Genomic DNA, 14,221 nt, shown 5'->3' with positions numbered 1-14,221 from the left:
GGTCAAACACCTGAGGCTGCTTCACATGCACATGTCTCAATCACCTGCATGGCAGGAAGGAGGACTGGCCAGACGGGGATGCCCGAGGCCCTGTACCCACGCTCCGCCTTCGGCCTCCAGGACATGCGCTCTGGGAGTCCGCATCACAGCTCAAAGCAACCCAAGTGACAGTGTCCCTTTGTAAGACTCCCTCAGATGGCACAGCTGCACCTAAATCATCAAGCACTATCAAAAAGATTTTCCAGAAACATCAACTGTCATAAGACTGCACCACAGCCCACCCCAGCCCAACAGCGAAAGGCCACATCCACGCGTCCTGCCTCCTCCATGGTTGCGCTGTTCAGGGGATTCCTCGGGGTTCACTTTCCGTCCTGATTCCCATGCTCCCAAGGGCCTCATTTGTGTTTCCTTTGCTGGCAAGTCTGTCCTTTCAGGGGCAGCCCTGTGCCTCACATGCCTGTGTCTACTCATTTCTTTCTCACATCTTCCTGGTGGCTTTTTTTTTTGTGAGATGGAGCTTTGCTCTTGTTGCCCAGGCTGGAGTGCAATGGTATGATCTTCGCTCACTGCAACCTCCATCTCCTGGGTTCAAGCAATTCTCCTGCCTCAGCCTCCCAAGTAGCTGGGATTACAGGCATGTGCCACCATGCCTGGGTAATTTTGTATTTTTTAGTAGAGACAGGATTTCACCATGTTGGCCAGGCTGGTCTTGAACTCCCAACCTTAGGTGATCTACCTGCCTTGGCCTCCCAAAGTGCTGGGATGACAGAAGTGAGGCACCGCATGGCCCTCTTGGCTCTTTCCGGCTGCTCTCCTCCCTTCCATCTCCTGCAGTTTGAACCTGTGCCTCTTGGAGTCACTTCAGACTGTTTCGTGGCTGCTTCTGCTTGGGGTGCTCATTCTCCTGTGGCTTCCATCTGGTGGCCCCTCATGGAAAGGATTCATCTCCAGGAGGGGTGGATTTTCTGGGGTTCTGTTCCAGGGATGGAGGACGCAGCCCTGAAGGGGAGGCTTGCCCCCGCCACCTGGGCTGAGGAGTGCAGGACACATCCCATTGTTATTTCCTGTGAAGCCCTGGTACTGGGTCTGATTTCTCCAGATGACTCCCCTCCTTCCCTGCCTCTCAAGGTCCCAGACACATGGCAGGCTTCCCCGGGACGTCCCAGACTTGGAGGGTGGAAGTTTTCTAGTTCCCTTTAGCAGACAATGCTGCTCCTTAGGCTTCTGTGAAAAGGTGGAAACAGTCTCTGCACTCCACAGCTCCTGCAGGCCCTTCACCCTCCTTCCTGGGCTCCCTTGGAGGACTGCACTGCGATCTACAGAATGCCTCTCCTGGACACACATGTGCTGCCCCAGGACAGTCCAAATAAAGACTGCATTTGCCTGCAAGTGCAGCCCTGCACAGGAGGCAATACAGCTGGAGCACCATCCCTAACTGTGTCCATACAAAGCATGGGTGGCCGGTGGGGCAGGTCCATGGAGAGGAGGCAACGGAGCCATCCTGGGTGTAGGACGAACAGTGTGAACACACAGTGTGAACAGAGATGCAGAGTGAACATGAACGCAGAGTGAACACAGACAGTATGAACACGGATGCAGTGTGAACACAGATGCAGAGTGAACACATGCAATGTGAACACACTGTGAACAAAGATGCAGTGAACACATGCAGTGTGAACACAGATACAGTGTGAAGACAGTGTGAACACAGATGCAGAGTGAACACATGCAGTGAACACAGGTGCAGAGTGAACAGATGCAGTGTGAACACAGATACAGCGTGAACACAGTGTGAACACAGGTACAGAGTGAACACATGGAGTGTGAACACAGATACACAGTGTAAACACAGATGCAGAGTGAACACATGCAGTGAACACAGGTGCAGAGTGAACACATGCAGTGAACACAGATACAGAGTGAACATAGTGTACACAGATGCAGTGTGAACACATGCAGTGTGAACACAGGTGCAGAGTGAACACATGCAATGTGAACACAGATGCAGAGTGAATACATGCAGTAAACAGTGTACAGGTGCAGTGTGAACACAGATGCAGAGTGAATACATACAGTGTGAACACAGACGCAGAGTGAACACAGTGAACACAGATGCAGTGAACACATGCACTGTGAACACAGATGCAGAGTAAACAGTGTGAACAGATGCAGTGTGAACACATGCAGTGAACACAGTGTGAACACAGGTGCAGAGTGAACACATACAGGTGAACACAGATGCAGAGTGAACACAGTGTGAACACATGCAGTGTAAACACATGCAGTGAACACAGTGTGAACACAGGTGCAGTGTGAACACATGCAGTGTGAACACAGTATGAACACAGATGCAGAGTGAACACATGCAGTGTGAACAGATACAGAGTGAACACAGACGCAGAGTGAACACAGTGAACACAGATGCAGTGAACACATGCACTGTGAACACAGATGCAGAGTAAACACAGTGTGAACACAGATGCAGAGTGAACACAGTGTGAACACAGGTGCAGAGTGAACACATACAGAGTGAATATAGATGCAGAGTGAACACATACGGTGTGGACACATGCAGAGAACACATGCAGTGTGAACACAGATGCAGAGTGAACACAGTGTGAACACATACAGGTGAACACAGATGCAGAGTGAACACATGCAGTGTGAACACAGATACAGAGTGAACACATGCAGTGTGGACACAGATGCAGAGCAAACGCATGCACTGTGAACAGAGATGCAGAGTGAACACATGCAGTGTGAACACAGATACAGAGTGTACAGTGTGAACACAGATGCAGTGAACACAATACAGAGTGTACACAGTGTGAACACAGATGCAGTGAATGCATGCAGTGTGAACACAGATACAAAGTGAACACAGATGCAGAGTGAACGCATGCAGAGTGAATGCATGCAGAGTGAACGCATGCAGACTGAACACACAGAGTGAACACAGTGAACACATGCAGTGTGAACACAGATGCAGAGTGAACACAGTGTGAACACAGATGCAGAGTGAATGCATGCAGTGTGAACAGAGTGAACACAGTGAACACATGCAGTGTGAACACAGATGCAGAGTGAACAGTGTGAACACAGATGCAGAGCGAACACAGTGTGAACACAGATGCAGTGTGAACACATGTAGTGTACACAGTGTGAACACAGATGCAGAGTGAACACATGCAGTGTGAACAGTGAATGCATGCAGTGTGAACACAGATGCAGAGTGAACAGTGTGAACACAGATGCAGAGTGAACACATGCAGTGTGAACACAGATGCAGACTGAACACAGTGTGAACACAGATGCAGAGTGAACACATGCAGTGTGAACACAGATGCAGAGTGAACACAGTGTGAACACAGATGCAGTGTGAACAGTGTGAACACAGATGCAGAGCGAACAGTGTGAACACATGCAGTGTACACAGTGTGAACACAGATGCAGTGAACACATGCAGTGTGAACACAGAGTGAATGCATGCAGTGTGAACACAGATGCAGAGTGAACACATACAGAGTGAATACAGATGCAGAGTGAACACATACAGTGTGGACACAGATGCAGAGAACACATGCAGTGTGAATACAGATGCACAGTGAACACAGTGTGAACACAGATGCAGAGTGAACACATGCAGTGTGAACACAAATATAGAGTGAACATATGCAGTGTGGACACAGATGCAGAGAACACATGCAGTGTGAACACAGATGCAGAGTGAACACAGATGCAGTGAACACATGCAGTGTGAACACAGAGTGAACGCATGCAATGTGAACACAGATGCAGAGTGAACACAGATGCAGAGTGAACACATGCAGTGTGAACACAGAGTGACCACATGCAGTGTGAACACAGATGCAGAGTGAACACAGATGCAGAGTGAACACAGTATGAACACAAATGCAGAGTGAACACATGCAGTGTGAACACAGGCGCAGAGTGAAGGCCTGGGGGACCAAGACTCACAGGAAGGTGGGAAAGGGCTGCGCATGCCAGGACGGGAAGGGCCACTTCGTTCCACAGTGTGACTGGTGGGGGTGGGGGGCCCCTGGCCAGAAGCCAGAAGGTACCGCAGCTGCCCTCAAGCAAGGCTGCAGCAGTAAGAACATGGCAGTGGTGTGGGGAAGATCTGGGGGTGAAACACGAAGCTGGGGTCCAGGATGACTCAGTTCCAACCCCAGCCCTGTGCAGATGGGACTGTCGCCCTGGCCCCATGTAGGTTTGGCCTGTCTCCCCGGCCTTGTGAGGATGGGGACCTGTCACTCTGGCCCCGTGTGGATGGGCCTGTTGCCTCGCTGGTGTCCAAGAGGACCGCAGCCCCAGGGCTGCAAAGACCAGCATTTCTCTTTGTTTCAGAGTTGGAGGCTGGTTTAGGAAAGATGTGGTCACGACTTCTTCACACACCTTCACACGAACAGCTCAAATCACCTCCGGAGTGATTAGTTCTCGCTTTTCCTGTGAGGTAAAAACCAAGCTTGCACAAATCTGAATAAAGTCGAAAGTACATAATGAGGCAAGAGGTAAAAGGAAGCTGAACACCTTCCTTACAGTTAAAAAGGTTTACTGTCTTACACAGTGAAAGCAGAAATAAAAGATAACCACCACTTACACATCTAGTTAAACAGCCTTTTGCGTACTGGGTTTGTTAAAGATGTACAAATTACTTTGGCTTAAAGTGTACCATGGGCAGAAATACCCTGGCACTTCCACTCCGAAAAGAAAGCAGCACGTCAGCGGCAGGAACCTCTTCTGCATTCCATCTGTGATACTCACATTTTAACAGGAGACAATCACCAACGGGGAGGCTGGGTAAAGTTCTGGAACTTCTGCCTGAGTCAATGCCTGTGGTAGCATTTCCATTTCCCCAGAACACAGCAGACACACCCAGGGGCACACATGGTTGTGCGCCTGTGCCTGCGACATCTACAGTGCGTGGTGACGCCATGGTGAGCCCACCGGGCGGCAGCAAGATGCTAAGGAGAACTGCACCCACGTTGTCACTCTCGTGTGCAGCTGTGCCTGCCTCCTATTGCTGGGGGAGAAGCTGGGGAGAGACCCAGTGCAGGCTGTGTCCAGGGTCACTTCGCTTTGAGGTCCTGCAGGTGCACAAATGTGCACATCATCCCACAGCAGTTGGCCATGGAAGACCTTGGGCTGGGTGTCACACACTGTCCTGTGCTAGAGGCTGGGTCTCTGGGCTGGAGTGTTTTGTGGGTGTAAAAGTCTCTACCGAGATCCTCAGGTCTTTCTAAAAATAGACCTCTTTGGGTGAGAGGCACACAGGGCCCCGTACCCTGATTTTCATGATGGAGCAGGAAGGTGGTCAGAGGTTTCCAAGCACAGGAATACTAACAGCTTTAAGGAAGGAGCCAGAGATTGGAGGGAAAAAGAAGGAAGCTCACTAGAATGACCGGCAGCCATGGACAGCTGAGACCAGCCGTCAAGCCTGAGAACCTAGCCCAGCAGAGCCAGCAAAGTTGGCTGATTCGTGGACACTGCGCCCAGACACAGCAGGCCCTCGCCTTCTTCAAGCTGCTGCCCCAGCCAGCTCCCTGCCCGAGGGAACTCACGCAGACAGGGCCCTCGTTCAGCCCAGTGCCCTGAATACACAGGCTGAGGTCCCACAGCCCAAGTCACTGCCTGGAAACCCTGTTGGCCCTGTCACAAAGACGCCTGGGGGGAGCTGGGCTCACTCCGCAGGCAGAGAACGGGCCTACTGAGCAGAGCAACAAAACGACCTCTCAGATTCCTTGGGGGATGGAAGTGCTATCTTCTCGCTGCCCCCATTTCCTTCCCCGTTAGTGAGGTCTGACCATGGAAAGAAGAGCTTCTGCTTGGCTTGAATATTACTGAATTTCAGACACACATCTTCAGGCATTCTATTCTTGCTCTGCTACTTGCTAACCAAATAAACAGTGTACTGGTGATACTGAAGAAGAAAGATGGAGAAATATGTAACGCGCTGTGCTGTCCTGCTCCCCAGAGGAAGCAGCAAACAGGGGTGGAAGTACCGTGCAGTGACGGGTGGCACCAGCTCCCTTCCGAGTGACACAGAGCCAGCTGCTGTCGGCCCTCACTGGAAGAGCAAGCATGATGGGGTCCATGGGCCCCGACCGTCAACCGGGAAACGAGACCCCTGACCAAGCCACTTGCACCTGCCACCTTCTGCAGCAGGAGCTGAGCCGGCATCTCCTGCAGGGTTCAAGGGATGGCACAGGAAGGGGCTAAGGTGCTGGGTGAGGGTCTTGTCTTCTGCACCAACTCTGGCTGGCATCATCAGCTGGTGTCCATGGTGGCATGTGGGGCTGCAGGATTTGGGCTCCCAAGCAAAGGTGCTCCCCTGGAGAGATGGGTGGACTTCAGGGGTTACCATTTCAGTGGTAGGGGAGTTGCAGGGCCCCCGGGTAAGACTTGGACATCAGATTGGTTGGCAAGGCGAGCACCTCAAGGTCAGGGTGCTTCAGGACTGCCTCAAAGTCTTCAGGACTAGTGGGGTCTGGCCGGCCATCACACCCGCGATGGGGTTTCTCAGGGAAGCGCATGTACACCGTGGGAGAGGGAGCATTCTACCACGAGAACTGGGAGCTTCTGTGCCCCCCAGCAACTGCTCCGACTCCAGAGTTAGGAGGCCTTCCTCAGCACCCCTGAGCAGAACGGGGTACGCTCCGCACTCCCAGGGTCTGCCCACGCAGGCGTCCTTCTCTTACGCTGCTGAGGGAACTGAAATGTGAGCTGGCTTTCCTAGCATTTCCTACTCTTAAAAGGATATTTGAAGAATTTTTATAGTAGTAAAATTCATCTTAAATTGATTTTTTATGCTTGTGCTAAAGATCTCAACCTCTGATTTACTCTGTAGTTCTCCTTTTTAACTCTTTCTCTATTGGCATTAGATAACTATTCATGGGTGAAATGTAATTAAACAGCTTTGATTCTGAAGCAAGGATTTATGATACTACATTTAAAATGAATGGCATTAAACACACACATAAAACCAGATTTTTAAAGCCATGACACAAATTTCCATTTCTACAGTAAAATGAAATTTATTCTCCTGCCCTGCCCTCTCCTCCATCCCCGCCGCACTCGTCCCTGGAAGAGCTGGGGGTGACGGCCTCTCTCACGGCGGCGCTTATCATGGGGGAGTTTCTCAGGCTTCCCCGCTGGCGAACTCTGAAAAACCAACAATTATGGGCTCCGCGGCCCACGCTCATGAAAATCCCACATCCCAGTCTCCCCGGGGGCCCTGCAGCTCACCCACCACTGAAATGCCGGCGCCTGTGGTCTGCCCCATCCAGGATGGAGAGCACCTTTGATCAGGAGCCAAAATCCTGCAGCCCCAGGTCCTGCCGTGGACTCCAGCTCAGGTTGGCAGCTGGAGCCAGTGCAGGAGAAAAGACCCTCACCTGGAACCTTGGCCCCTTCCTATCCCATCCCTTGAAGCCTGCAGGAGACAAGACCCTTGCCCAGCATCAGTGGGGAAATGACCAGAGCACACCAGAATCACAGCTCCCCCAGGCCTCTCCCAGGACATCATGTGTCACCCACAGAATAATCCCGAGGCAAATATCATGACATGGGTGCCTTTTGCTTTCTTCGACTTGGCATGAGTGGATGTGGCTGGCGGGTGAAAAAGAAACCCAGCTCTGCTGGGTGTGTGAACACGTGACAACGGAGGGCGTCAGGCACCTGAACACAGCAAAGCTAGAGCCATGCGGGTCTGGTTCAAGGATCTCTTCAAGAAAAACACAACTGTTGGCAATGCCAGGGGTTCCTTAAAATCAAACCGGACCGCACTGACCTGCCCTGGGAAAATCTCCAGAGCTTTGGCACATTGGAAGTTCCCGGTAACATTCTCCCAGAGTTGCCACCTGTGGGAAGCTGCCTGGACCCATTCCCCTTCTCCGGCCTGGAAAAACAAGTGATGAACTGTTTTGCAGATTTGTTTTGATTGAAATCTCCTTCCCTTCAACTCAAACCAGGGCACAGAAAAGTGGGTGGAATGTTCCAGCACAAACTCATAACGTGAGCACAGAAACGATTCCAGGGAAAACTGCCCTCCCTACCTGCACGAAGCTTCCTTTCCAGACACTGATACTATCAAGAACATGAAGGAGGAGTGGCAGTGACCTACCTGGGACGCAGCAAAGCAGGGGGTGAAGAGAGCAAGTTTAAGGGAAGTGGCCCCTGCTGGACACGGGCTTCCTTCATCTGTGTGGGAATCCCACCTGGCCCCAAATGGTAGAGAGAGCAAGTGCCCCAGGACTGTGGCTCAGAGGGAGGGCACGGGCTGGGTGGACAGGCCCCTGTGGGAAGCTCTGCCCAAAATCAGTGCCTCGGTGAGTCTTGATGTCAGCCCAGCTCGGCATGAGGAAGCTGGAAAACAGAAAGAGTGAGTATTCCTGGGACCATGGCTTCCAGGCTCTTTCCAAGTTACAGATGTGCTCAACACTAAAACTGGACCAGCTAACTGGGAGATTTGGGAATTCAGATTTTTAGGTGCCTTAAGATTCCACTGGCAGTAGAGAATCACTAAATGCTCATTTCTGAATGAATTCTACTCCCCAGAGACATTAACATTGTGATGTGCTTGGCTTGAATCCTATTTGATGTCAGAAAACCGGCCAAGAGTCCTGTATAAGTTACTCACAACTCATCGGCACCACGGGGCTGACCATGAGACACTCCAGATGGGAGTGCTGTGTGCCCAGTGCCTCTCCTGTCACACGAACACCCACCCTCTCTCTCCATGGATGACATTTTCGTCTCATGGTTTTGGAACGCTACCTGGTGACACTGGACGGTCTTGCAAGAAAAGAGTTCATTCCAAAGACAGGTGCTTCTCTGAGTTCCTCTAGAATCTGGCAAGGTTCCAGAGGATTCAAGGATGCAAGGCTTCCACAAGACTGTGAAGGAGGCTGCATGGAAACCTGTGGATACCTGAAAAGCTTTTAGTGCCCTCGCCACACACAGCACTTTAGACACTCAGGTGACGAGCAACATTTCCCAAGCCCAGCTAGTGAGCACCTCACCTCCTCTGGCTTCCAGAACCTGGCGTGGAGGGCGGGGGAGGCCTTGGGACTCAAGTGCAGAGCAGTGGACTCCTGGGCTCATGCAGGAACGTGCCTTCAGCCAAAGACTACCCATCATCATGGAGACTCTTGCTCAGTGTCACTGGTACATGCACAATTATGTCCTGTCTAGAAGATCTCTAGCAGAATGTCTTGTGTTTGATGGATTTGTCCTGCATTTAATTATAGCAGGAAGCTCAGAGGCTAAGACTGAAGTAAAGAAATAAATGGTGCTACCTGCTCTTAATAAAGATCATTTTATTCTAAATGGGAGGCTGGATAAAATCTTTTGACTCTGTATTTCAGCCAAACTCAGTGGTTTAATTCCATTCAAGCACTTACTAAGGACCTGAAATGCATGTGGTTAGTGGTGAGAATACTGACTCAGGGCTGTCCCTTCCTCTGGAGCTGACAGCCCACTGCACAGGAAGGCAAGGTGAAGGTCAAACACACAGGTCAACATCAGAAACACCACTTCTGCCTTCCAATGGCCCTCGTGCTCCATGGAGGCCCCGAGGAGGGAGGCTCGGAAGGGACATGGCAGCCACTGCTCCGTGGCTCTGCCTGGTGGCTGACAGCTGTTTGGGAACTATGACCATGTACGTTTGATGAAGTGCATGCATTTGTTTGAATATTCTATAGTCATTTAGGAAACTGAGTAGAAACAGAAAAATTAAAGTGCAGATGTTAGTAATCAACATGGATCTCAACAGTGCAATTGCGGCAAAGATAAAAAAAAAAAGCAGCATTCTGAAGGGTTCGCGACAGACACAACAGCGGCCTCGCTGGACTTGAGCTGCTGTTGTTGATGCTGCTGCTGCTGACGACGGCACTGACCGAGCACTGTCGGCTGCCCGCAATGATTCACGTGCTACAGATGGCACACAGTGCAGTGATTCACATGCGACAGATGGCACACGGTGCAGTGATCTGCGTGCTACAGACGGCACACGGTGCAGTGATCCACGTGCTACAGACGGCACACGGTGCAGTGATTCACGTGCTACAGAAGGCACACCGTGCAGTGATCCACGTGCTACAGAAGGCACACCGTGCAGTGATCCGCGTGCTACAGAAGGCACACGGTGCAGGGATTCGCGTGCTACAGACGGCACACGGTGCAGTGATTCACGTGCTACAGAAGGCACACGGTGCAGTGATCCACATGCTACAGAAGGCACACGGTGCAGGGATTCGCGTGCTACAGACGGCACACGGTACAGTGATCCACGTGCTACAGACGGCACACGGTGCAGTGATTCACATGCTACAGAAGGCACACCGTGCAGTGATCCACATGCTACAGAAGGCACACGGTGCAGGGATTCGCGTGCTACAGAAGGCACACGGTGCAGGGATTCGCGTGCTACAGAAGGCACACCGTGCAGTGATCCACGTGCTACAGAAGGCACACCGTGCAGTGATCCACGTGCTACAGAAGGCACACGGTGCAGGGATTCACATGCTACAGAAGGCACACGGTGCAGGGATTTGCGTGATACAGATGGCACACGGTGCAGGGATTTGCATGCTACAGAAGGCACACCGTGCAGTGATCCACGTGCTACAGAAGGCACACGGTGCAGGGATTCGCATGCTACAGAAGGCACACGGTGCAGGGATTCGCGTGATACAGAAGGCACACGGTGCAGGGATCCGCGTGCTACAGAAGGCACACGGTGCAGGGATTCGCGTGATACAGAAGGCACACGGTGCAGTGATTCGCATGCTACAGAAGGCACACGGTGCAGTGATTCGCATGCTACAGATGGTACACGGTGCAGGGATTCGCATGCTACAGAAGGCACACGGTGCAGGGATTCGCATGCTACAGATGGTACACGGTGCAGGGATTCACATGCTACAGAAGGCACACGGTGCAGGGATTCGCGTGATACAGAAGGCACACGGTGCAGGGATCCGCGTGCTACAGAAGGCACACGGTGCAGGGATTCGCGTGATACAGAAGGCACACGGTGCAGTGATTCGCATGCTACAGAAGGCACACGGTGCAGTGATTCGCATGCTACAGATGGTACACGGTGCAGGGATTCGCATGCTACAGAAGGCACACGGTGCAGGGATTCGCATGCTACAGAAGGCACACGGTGCAGGGATCCACATGCTACAGAAGGCACGCGGTGCGATTCACGTGCTACCTCAGTGAGTCCTCATGCAACCCCAAGAAGGAGATGTGCTCAACTGTGAAAGGAAAAAGTGAGTAAACACACATGGAACATCAGCAGCACACTTCAGTTTATGTAACAAACAGTGACAGGTATGAGTGACATATATCTCTTTTAAACTTTCTGGTACAAGAGGGCCTCCCACTCATTACAGGTGAGTTACTGATTGACTTCTATGTGTTTGGTTTTAGGGCCTAATTTAAAGATGCATTCTGTACAAAACGACATCACATAAGACACGGAAATAAGTGTTGAGCATAGCCCCTTCCTAGAAGTAAACAAGAGGCCTTCCTGGAGAAGGCAGCATTCCCTGAGTCCCTGCAGGAGGGCGCGAGGACCTCTGGCAGTCAAGGCAGCAAATCTTTCCTGCACTTTTACTGTGTGGTTCCTAAGAAAGATGGACATAAATCTCACCCTTGCTTTTACATCTTCCACCCATCTCGAAACGAATCCTATGTTGATGATCCTATCACAGGCACCAAGGGGTTCATGTACCAAGGTCAGCAATGTGAGGAGAAAGAGGCCATTTAAAATGAAATTAGGTTCCGAGTTACTTTCCGGGCGGTGGGCATCCTATGCCCTCAGTATCTGGGGCTCAAATTAATGTCAGATCGCAAACAAGACCACAAAGGTATTTACTATAGTATTTTAAAATACCCGCCGAAAATACAGAGAAAACTTCATGTAAATTTTCAACTCTTCCCCATAAGGACTATATATTTTTTTCTTTTTAAAAATAATTGATTCTTAAAAATACATGAAATAAAAATATTTTAAAAAGACAATCGAAGCTAAATATTCTACTTGGCAGACCAGAAAGCCTTACAAAGCCTATTTACTTTCCCCTAAATGTTCAAATCATTAAAAGGAAAATTGTATTTTATCAACATTTTAACATATCATTAAAAGTCTCTGCTATTTGACAGATGAAGATAAAAACACCCCAAAACTATAGATGAATGATCAGGTCCCTAAAGATTCCAAAACAATTACAGGATGCAGGGCAATCTAGTTAGATTTTATTCAAAAGCTTACTGCACTTGTGTTTTCTTTTATTTTTCTATCAGGAAGCCCATGAGGCTTAAGCACAATTCATTATGTATGAGGCCCCACTTGCGGTGCTTGACTGTTGATTAATAGCAAAGTTTGCCGTATGTACATTTGCAACATTAGATGCATACAATATGCTAACTTATTCTTTCACGGAAACTAATTATTTACAAAAATGACTACGTGAGACTACAATTTATTAAATGCATGCATCCAGTCTCAATTTGGCCCCCAAAGACAGCCTGGAATGAAGATCTTTTACTTGATGTGACAACTTCTAGAAACGCTATTATTAATATTGTAAATGTGGCAAATAAAGAGTTCAAATAGCCTTATGTCTGTGTTGCACATGCTTTCCACCACCGAGGCAGCTGCTTTTTAATGTTTCACACACATATGAGAGGTACATTCTTCTTTCCCAGCTTAATTTAGTTTCTTATAAATAAAGTGCTTGTATGTCTGTAAGGATACAACTTTTAAATAGTCTAAACAAATTGTTGGGACTTCCACAAGGGTACCTACTATTTCTCAAAGGATCTTTGAGGCTAGGCAACTGTGCATTACTCAACAGTTCTCTTCCCTAACCCTAGAGAAGAAGCCCGATCAATCTTTAAGCAGAGATCAACACCTGCATGTCTGGACATGGGCTTCAAACGGGGCATCTGGTCAACTGCTCACGTCTGTTGTGCTAATGCTATGACGCACACAGCCCAGAGCAGCAGCCACCTGCCCTGAGCATCCTCTGCATTCTGGTCTCTCTCTGCTGGGCCAACCTGCGCACCTTGCAGTTTCCCATTCTGATCTCCTCCAAGCCTCTGTCCTGGCCTTGCCCTGCCCAGCTGAGGGTGGATGCCCCCGCAGGCTCTGGAGAAAGCAAGTGAGAACTCACCCCTTCCTGCACAGGCCAGACATGGACAGTCAGTGTCCACATCCACAAGAGAAGACAACAGTGCAGGTGGCCAGTGCAGGCTCCTGATCGATTGGTGCCACTGGAGTTTTCCAAGGACACCTAAGAAAAGCAACTGTGTCTCAAGCAAAAGCCTGCTCTGGGACATAAGAGTTTAGGGGCAGAGAAGAACTGAACCACTGGTGACAGTAGACGAGACGGGTGCAAGATTACTGACTTTGTGTCATGCGATTTCATGGCCCCACTCTCTCCCAAGCATAGCTGAGGTCAGCCACAGGCAAGGCGGCCAACTCCAGAAGTCCCAGGTGGGATGGTGCCTGGACATCACATGTCCATTACACAACATTGCATCTTGGGCAGGGAACATGAAGCCAGCTGAGGACCAACCCACTCTAGGAAAACAGCTCGAGGTAAGTCTCGTACAACACCGCAGAGCTGCTATTTACTGAGTGCCTAACATGTGCCGGGCATGTCATTACCAGCTGTTCTATTTATTCCTCCCAAGAACCCTGGGGGAGGTATTATTATCTCTGTTTCTAAGATAGGAAACTGAGGTCCTGAGGTTATGTAATAACGACTTAGCAAACGCATAAGGGACAGACCCAGGAATGGAATGAAAGCCTGACTCCGAAGACCCGGGTCTGGAGCACGTCTGCGGAACTGACGCACTCCGGCTCTCCTCTTTGAAATGGAAGCCCGTGGTCACTCCTAGTCATGACAGGTCCACATGCCCACACGCTATTCACTCGACGGCATATATTCTACATGTAATAGCATTTGGATTTATTCTCTTTCACTCTAAGGTTACTTCTATGAACTCTTCCCTAATCCACAGGACTACAATCCAGGCCCACGGCCCCATCATTCAAAGACAATGGGAATGTGCGTATCCAACCTGCTTTCTGTTATACTCTGGAAGCTTCCAGAAAGAGAGACTAGATGTCCACATCATAGTCTCGAGCTCCCAGACAGCTGCCTCACTGCTCTTAAAGGAAGGC

General features: G+C 50.2%; 1 protein-coding gene across 12 annotated transcripts in view; it reads right to left on the bottom strand.

Moving 5' to 3' along the window:
* The window catches only part of MGMT (O-6-methylguanine-DNA methyltransferase), a 303,204-nt gene that overhangs the window by 72,863 nt on the left and 216,120 nt on the right, over window positions 1–14,221 (bottom strand). The gene's annotated exons all lie outside the window — the stretch shown is intronic.

The sequence above is a fragment of the Callithrix jacchus genome, chromosome 12, assembly GCF_049354715.1.
Source record: "Callithrix jacchus isolate 240 chromosome 12, calJac240_pri, whole genome shotgun sequence".
In the NCBI taxonomy this organism is placed as follows: domain Eukaryota; kingdom Metazoa; phylum Chordata; class Mammalia; order Primates; family Cebidae; genus Callithrix; species Callithrix jacchus.
Note: the sequence above shows the minus strand (reverse complement) of the source record. Positions and strands in the feature narration are given on the sequence as shown.